The 7976-nt window shown below is 48.5% G+C and overlaps 1 long non-coding RNA gene across 1 annotated transcript in view; it reads left to right on the forward strand.

Moving 5' to 3' along the window:
* Positions 1-423: 423 nt before the first annotated feature.
* LOC147098634 (uncharacterized) overlaps positions 424-7976 on the forward strand; it is a 679602-nt gene continuing 672049 nt past the window's right edge. Inside the window, exon 1 of the long non-coding RNA XR_015074208.1 lies at positions 424-644. This is a non-coding gene — a long non-coding RNA (uncharacterized LOC147098634). The remainder of the gene's footprint in view (positions 645-7976) is intronic.

The following is a 7976-nucleotide window of genomic DNA, read 5'->3' on the forward strand; positions in this document are numbered from 1 at the left end:
ACCTGCCCTGCCTTGCCTGCTCCATCCAGTGACCAGCCCCTTGCCTGCTCCATCCAGTGACCAGCGCCCTGCCTGCTCCATCCAGTGACCAGGCCCTGCCTTGCCTGCTCCATCCAGTGACCTGCCCTGCCTTGCCTGCTCCATCCAGTGACCAGCCCCTTGCCTGCTCCTGCAGCATTTTGATACATCCGTGACGTTCCAACTCCGACCCAACCACCCGCTCGCCGGGGGGGGGTGGAAGCCGCACACACACATTTTGAACCAGAAATCACCCTCCTCGTCTCAGCGAGTCTGGAAGGGTTAGCAGCGGATTGTAAAAACTGTTGTTGCAAACCCTGTATTTTTCTTTTTGTTTTCCCCCCAGCTCTTGGCACGTCTTTCTCTAGCTGCTGCTGATGACCACCCCCCACCTCTGTTTTTTTATTGGGTCTTCGAATGGTTGGCGCTGCGATCCCACGTCTGGCCTGACTGTAGCAATTCTCAGGCGATGGCGTCTTGTGAAGCTTAACAGGTCGCAGGGGGCAGTAGCAGCTTTCTTGCTGTCGGTGTAAACATATATACATTCAAAAGAAAGACAGAATTGCTGCGTGTCTCCTTCTCCCTCCCTCCTTGCTGAGGCTGGGGGGCTCTGCAGGAAAACGCAGGTAGGTTTTTTGCATGCTGGCAGGAGGAGAGGGGGTGGAAAAAAAGTTAATGAGCAAAATGCTAGTGTTGAAATCGCTTCTTTTTTCCCTCTAGCATTGGGTTACTGTATCAGCAGGCCTGTCGACGGTGCTACATGGTAACAACTACAGATTGTAGCCACTCGACCGACTTTTAACTTTTACTTTAGTAGCTGATCAGGCGCCTTTGCAATTAAAGGAGATTATCGTGCCTGCAACTTAGTTACATAAATCTTAAATTTATTTCTCGGTAGAGATGGGATTGGAAAAAAAAGGACTTTTTGAATCATTTCAGGCTGTGGCTGCAAGTGTCTTGTGCTGGATTTGTGTTTTGTTGATTTCGGAGCGCTTTCTGCGAGCTTGTGTAATTGACACAATGCGAGCCTTGTAAGTTTCGCTCGGGGCTCCTTGTCTCTTTTTTTCCCTAATAAACAACCCGCAAGCAGGCAGTTGCAATTTGCCCCTGAAATGAATCGTCTCCACCTTCCCACCCTCCTCAATAACAAAGCTGCCTTGCTAACCTCGTGTTCGGATTGTGCTGGGATGTCTTACTCCCCGACCTGCCCGCCCCGCTCTTGCTGCAAACCCAGGCGGTATTTTATGCTTCAATCTGTTACCCCAAAGGGTCAGTTTCGGATCATCGATAGCGGTCGCAGTTCTGGGGGACCGCATTCTGAGCAGAAATGCCTCCAGCCGCAACAGCTGTGTAGCCTTGTATCCTAACCACAAGGGGAAAGCCGCAAACTTGATAAGGGGGCAGTTCATTACCCGTTTGCCCAGAGTACAAAGGGTTTACTCGAAATGGTTGATTGACGGTCGTGTGAAAATTTTAACAAAGATTCCCATCCACCCCCCTCCCCCTCATCTTGATTTAGGAAGAAGCTGAATACACAGAGCCATAAATATTCGTGCTATATTTAAAGGTTCTGCTGATGTATCAGTATCCACCAGGGCTACAGCGATTATTAGTGCGGTGTTTTAATGTTTATTTCTGGTGTGTGTGTTTGCAGGGTTGGTTGCATTGCAGCGGGTAGATTACATAATGTTAACTAACTGAGTATAAAGGCAAACCGGGTGTGATGATCTGTTACTGGATAAACCCAACTTGAGAATCAGCTGCTTCTGTCCACTTGAGAGATTCAACAATATATATCCTATACATTTCCATGTAAAATATGACCAGTATTTGAGCTAGAATAGTTCAACAAGGAGTGGGACCCGCTGAAGCGCTCTTGCAGAGAGCCAGCGCGGGCTCGACAGGCCGAATGGCGGCCTCCTGTGCTGTAAGCATCCCATGATTCTGCGAATATTTACAGGTAGCATCTTGGTTTTCCCCGGGGCTGTGCGAGTTGAGAATGGGAATCTTTAAGAAAGAAAAAAAACTTGCATTTAGATAGCGCCTTTCACAACCTTCCAAAGTGCTTCACAGCCAATGAATCTCTCCCTAAACCTCTCTGCCTCTCTTAATCCTCCTTTTAAGACGCTCCTTAAAACCTACCTCTTTGACCAAGCTTTTGGTCATCTGCCCTAATATAGAAACATAGAAGATAGGAGCAGGAGTAGGCCATTCGGCCCCTCGAGCCTGCTCCGCCATTCAATGTGATCATGGCTGATCATCCAAACTCAGTACCCTGTCCCTGCTTTCTCCCCATATCCCTTGATCCCTTTAGCCTTAAGAAATATATCCAACTCTTTCTTGAATATATTTAACGCTCTCTGTGGCAGAGAATTCCACAGGTTCACCACTCTCTGGGTAAAGAAATTCCTCCTCATCTCAGTCCTAAATGGCTTACCCCTTATCCTTAGACTGTGACCCCTGGTTCTGGACTCCCCGGCCATCGGAAACATCCTTCCTGCATCTAGCCTGTCCAGGCCTGACAGAATTTTATAGGTTTCGATGAGATCCCCTCTCAATCTTCTAAACTCCAGTGAGTATAAGCCCAATCGACCCAATCTCTCCTCATACGTCATTCCTGCCATCCCAGGTATCAGCCTGGTGAATCTTCGCTGCACTCCTTCCATGGCAAGAACGTCCTTCCTCAGATAAGGCAACCAAAACTGCACACAATACTCAAGGTGCGGTCTCACCAAGGCCCTGTACAACTGTAGCAAGACATCCTTGTTCCTGTACTCAAATCCTCTTGCTACGAAGGCCAACATACCATTTGCCTTCTTAACTGCCTGCTGCACTTGCATGCTTACCGTCAGCGACTGGTGCACAAGAACACTCAGGTCTCGTTGCACTTCCCCTTCTCCCAATCTATTGCCATTCAAATAATAATCTGCCTTCCTGTTTTTGCCACCAAAGTGGATAACCTCACATTTATCCACATTATACTGCATTTGCCATGCTTCTGCCCAATCACCCAACCTGTCCAAATCGTACTGGAGTTTCACGACATCCTCCTCACAGCATACCCTCCCGCCCAGCATATCTGCTTATGTGGCTCGGTGTTAAATTTTGTTTGATTATCGCTCCTGTGAAGGGCCTTGGGATGTTTCACTACATTGAAAGCGCTATATAAATATAAGTTGTAGTCGTTATTGAAGTACTTTTTTTGATGTGGAGTCACTGTTGTAATGTAGGAAACACGGCCGCCAATTTGCGCACAGCAAGCTCCCACAAACAGCAATGTGATAATGACCAGATCACCTGTTTCAGTGATGTTGAGGGATACATAGTGGCCAAGATACAAGCAGAACAAAAGGATTTTGCCATTATCATTCTGTCACAATTGAAACATGCAGCATTAGCTGATAAATTAACTTTCTGTACTTACAGTTTGTGTCCTTTACCAAAGGGGGTACTTAGCAATGGTTTTCTTCAGAATAATTTTATACAGATCCAACACTACATTTAGTTTAATTTTTGTCTTTCCGTAAAAAACTTCCAACACACGAGCATAAGAACTAGGAGCAGGAGTTGGCCATTTGGCCCCCCGAGCCTGCTCCGCCATTCAATAAGATCAGGGCCGATCTTCTGAAGTTATGAGCATGTTTGAGGATGAGTATTCAATCTAGCAGTCACGTGAAGATTTCTCGCTGAATTGCATGTACCAATTTGTAAAGTTGACAGATGTGACGCACGCATTACATCGACCTTGTTTAAGTTGGTCAACAGAAAAGGCCCATTGACTGCAGGAACATGCATGCTTACAGTAACTACAGCAGACTGTAGCTGGTCCGTCAGGCTGTATGTATGACAGATGCAGCATGCTGCTTGACATTAATCAGTTAGAGTAACCTCTCCCCGTCACGCTGATGCAGAGTTGGACACACGGTGCTTAATGCGCAGGTTCGTGCAGCACAGAAGGAGGCCATTTAGTCCATCGTGTTTGTGCTGACTCTTTGAAAGAGCTCTCCAATTAGTCCCATCCAGAGCTCCTGCTAAGGTGCGTGCGTGCGTGGCCGCGCCGTGGTCCGAGAGGTCCCGCGCAGGCCGCTTACCGGCTTTTACAGTGTAGGTACCGCACATGCGCAAAAATTTGAATGGGCCGCACATTGGGGGGAGGCAGACCACGCAGGAGGCGGTGCGGCTTACCGGGGACACTGGTCCCACTCGCCCCGCTCTTTCCCCGTAGCCCTTCAAATTTCTCCTTTTCAAATATTTATCCAATTCCTTTTTGAAAGTTACTATTGAATCTGCTTCCACCGCCCTTTCAGGCAGCGCGTTCCAGATCACAACTCAGCATGTAAAAAAATTCTCTGAATTTCCCCCCCGGGTTATTTTGCCAGTTATCTTCAATCTGTGTCTTCTGGTTACCGACCCTCCTGCCATTGGAAACCGTTTCTCACGATCTACTCTTATCAAAACGCCTCTATTAAATCTCCCCTTAACCTTTACAGTATTGATCTATTGGTATGGGAAGATTTCAGTGTCGGTGCATGTACCATGCATTTATAATGAATATGTCCTTTTGAATATTTTGAAACTGACAGAGCTAATTCAGCAGCATTAGTTATCAGAACACTGGTGTTAGCCATTAAGGCAGGACTCCAGAAACTTGAGCACATAGTCTAGACTGAAAATCTCAGTGCAGTACTGAAGGAGCGTTGCATTGTCAAAAGTGCTGTCATTGGCATTGTTTGAAGAAGAGCAGGGAAATTCTCCTGGTGTCCTGCAGTGTTCCCGCTAATTTTGTTTTGGGTGCGCGGCCCATTCAAGTTATCGCACACGCGTGTTTTTTTTTCTTTTCCCCCATTGTAAAGCCGTTGAGTGGCCTGCGTGGGATCTCCAGATCGCTGTGTGGCCCCGTACAGCTTAACGGGGACAAATGTGTCTTGGCCAATGTTCGTTGGTCAACCAGCACTGCCAACATATGATGAGTTGGTCACTCAGCTCATCGCTGTCTGTGGCCCCATGCTGCGCTGTGCTCAAGTTGGCAACCACGCTTGTCGAAATAACAACAGTGACTGCGCTTCAAAAGGAATTCATTGGCTGTGAAGCGCTTTGGCATGTTCTGAAAGGCACAACATAAATGCAAAATCTTATGTTTACAAAACAGCAGTAGAGCGGGTGCACACTATACTAATCGGAATCACACTGGCTATCAATCTTCTGTGATTGTATCTGAACTTTTGGTCATCTAGAGTATAATCGTAAACATGCCTGTTTGGGGTGATACGGAAGTTGTGTTTTGAAGATATTGAGCTGTTTCCTTGTAATGGAACTTTACAATAATCATTGCACATTGGCTTCTGCATTGAATAATATTTAGGGGCTGGGGTTTCAAACAGTGTTCAGTTACAATGTTCTTTAACAACCCATTTTGAACATGGAGTTTAAAAAAAAACAGAAAATGCTGGAAACACTCAGAGGGTCCGGCAGCATCTGTGGAGAGAGAAACAGAGTTAACGTTTCAGGTCGATGACCTTTCATCAGTACTGATTGGACACAGAGAGCGAGTGGTTAGGAGCTGGAATGCCATGTCTGAGAGGGTGGTGGAGGCACACTCGATCGTGGCTTTCCAAAGGGAATGGGATAAGTACCTGAAGGAAAAAAGATTTGCAGGACCACGGGGAAAGGGCAGGGGGGAGTGAGACTAGCTGAAATGCTCTTGCAGAGAGCTGGCACGGGCTCGACGGGCCGAATGGCCTCCTTCTGTGCTGTAACCATTCTATGATTCTGTGCGGTACTGTGTTTATAATTGATTATATATCCGTAAGATGAAATGGTGGGTGGAAGTCCTGTAGGTGGCTTTCTCCTGCATTTAAAATTAAGAATACAAATGTCCATTGTAAAAAATCACCCTACCCTGGGCAATGCCGTTTGCTGTGTTAATTATCTCTTGGATTTCTGTTTGTTCGTATGCATGGATATAAGATGAAATGAGCAGTGTTGGGCCATCCTTGGCCTGCAATGCCTTTCTGTGCTTAAAATTTTTTTTTTTTTGTGTAAAATGTCATTTTAATAAGCGACAACGACAATGTGCATTTATATAGCGCCTTTAACATTGTGAAGAGCCTGGGGATGTTTTACTGACAAAAATAGCCTGTGAAAATCAGCCATTACTTTGTTTACGCAGTTTCTGAAATTTTTCCAAATGAATGTACCATGATCCTATCGGTGAATAAAAGCAGGAATGTTATATATAATAATGCTTTCTGTGCCAGTATTTAATTAAGTGACCACAGGTAATGACTGCAGCATTTTATAACTTGGAAAAGTACAATTCTCTCTGTTAAAAGGTGCAGTAAATCTTCATTGGCCAGGGTTTGTGACAAATGAGTTGCAGAAGCGGCAAAATGAACCCTATTCTGTTTTTCATTCTGAAACGAAGGACTTTACTATTGTATAAAGTCCAGTTAAAATGTTGGATTATATATACAACAACTCGATGCAGTGCAACAAGTTCAAATGGCGAGCATTTTTCTCACGTTCTCAATTTTTTGAAACTCCCTTCCTAAAAAATAGCGCATCCTGAATTTTTCAGCTTCTGCCTTGAAAGCAAAATCCAAACCCCCGTGGTCGTTTCGGACAAAGAACCTCCTGATTCCTATTATGGACAATGTGCCTTGGCAGTAACTACAAGGCAGTGATTAATCAAGGGCGTTCAGATTGTGCCCTAAATCACAAGCACAGTTGAAACTGGTCACAACCAGCATTTGAAATGGGAGATTAGATTATAGCCATAACATCGCTCCTTGGTATCAGCTACTGTTCGGAAATATATAAGGTTTTAATTTTATTTTCCGTTTTTTTTTTCTGTGCCAGCGGTGCAGATGTTAGCTGCTGCACTCAATGTCTTTGATGTATGGTAAAATACGCATGAACATTGTCAATTGTAACATTGTTGAGTTCGAAGTCTGCAGTCAATTACTGAGATCCCATGTCCATGATGCAAATGTTATCTCTACTGTCGCTCTGTGCCCCTCCCCCTCTATACAGCCCCCCCGCTCCCCTCCCCCTCTCTCCTCCTCTCCTCCTCCTCCTCCCCCCTCCTCCTTCCCCTCCCCCTCCTCCTTCCCCTCCCCCTCCTCCTTCCCCCTCCCCTCCCCCTCTCTCCTCCCCCCTCCCTCCCCTCTCTCCTCCACCCCCCTCTCCCCCTCTCTCCTCCACCCCCCTCTCCCCCTCTCTCCTCCACCCCCCTCTCCTCCTCCTTCCCACCCCTCTCCTTCCTCCTCCCCCCTCTCTTCCTCCTCCCCCCTCTCCTCCTTCCCCCCCTCTCCTCCTTCCCCCCCCTCTCCTCCTTCCCCCCCTCTCCTCCTCTCCCCCCCCTCTCCTCCTTCCCCCCCCTCTCCTCCTTCCCCCCCCTCTCCTCCTTCCCCCCCCTCTCCTCCTTCCCCCCCCCTCTCCTCCTTCCCCCCCCTCTCCTCCTTCCCCCCCCCTCTCCTCCTTCCCCCCCCCTCTCCTCCTTCCCCCCCCCTCTCCTCCTTCCCCCCCTCTCCTCCTTCCCCCCCTCTCCTCCTTCCCCCCCTCTCCTCCTTCCCCCCCTCCTCCTTCCCCCCCTCTCCTCCTTCCCCCCCTCTCCTCCTTCCCCCCCTCTCCTCCTTCCCCCCTCTCCTCCTTCCCCCCTCTCCTCCTTCCCCCCTCTCCTCCTTCCCCCCTCTCCTCCTTCCCCCCCTCTCCTCCTGCCCCCCCCTCCTCCCCTCCTCCTTCCTCCTCCTCCCCTCCTCCTTCCCCCCCTCCTCCTCCTCTCCCTTCCCCCCCCCTCCTCCCCTCCTCCCCCCCTCCTCCCCTCCTCCTTCCCCCCCCCTCCCCTCCTCCTTCCCCCCCCCTCCTCCTTCCCCCCCTCTCCTCCTTCCCCCCCTCTCCTCCTTCCCCCCTCTCCTCCTTCCCCCCCTCTCCTCCTTCCCCCCCCTCTCCTCCTTCCC

The sequence above is a fragment of the Somniosus microcephalus genome, chromosome 29 (genome assembly GCF_052327205.1).
Source record: "Somniosus microcephalus isolate GS21.2 chromosome 29, FLI_Smic_1.0, whole genome shotgun sequence".
In the NCBI taxonomy this organism is placed as follows: Eukaryota; Metazoa; Chordata; class Chondrichthyes; order Squaliformes; family Somniosidae; genus Somniosus; species Somniosus microcephalus.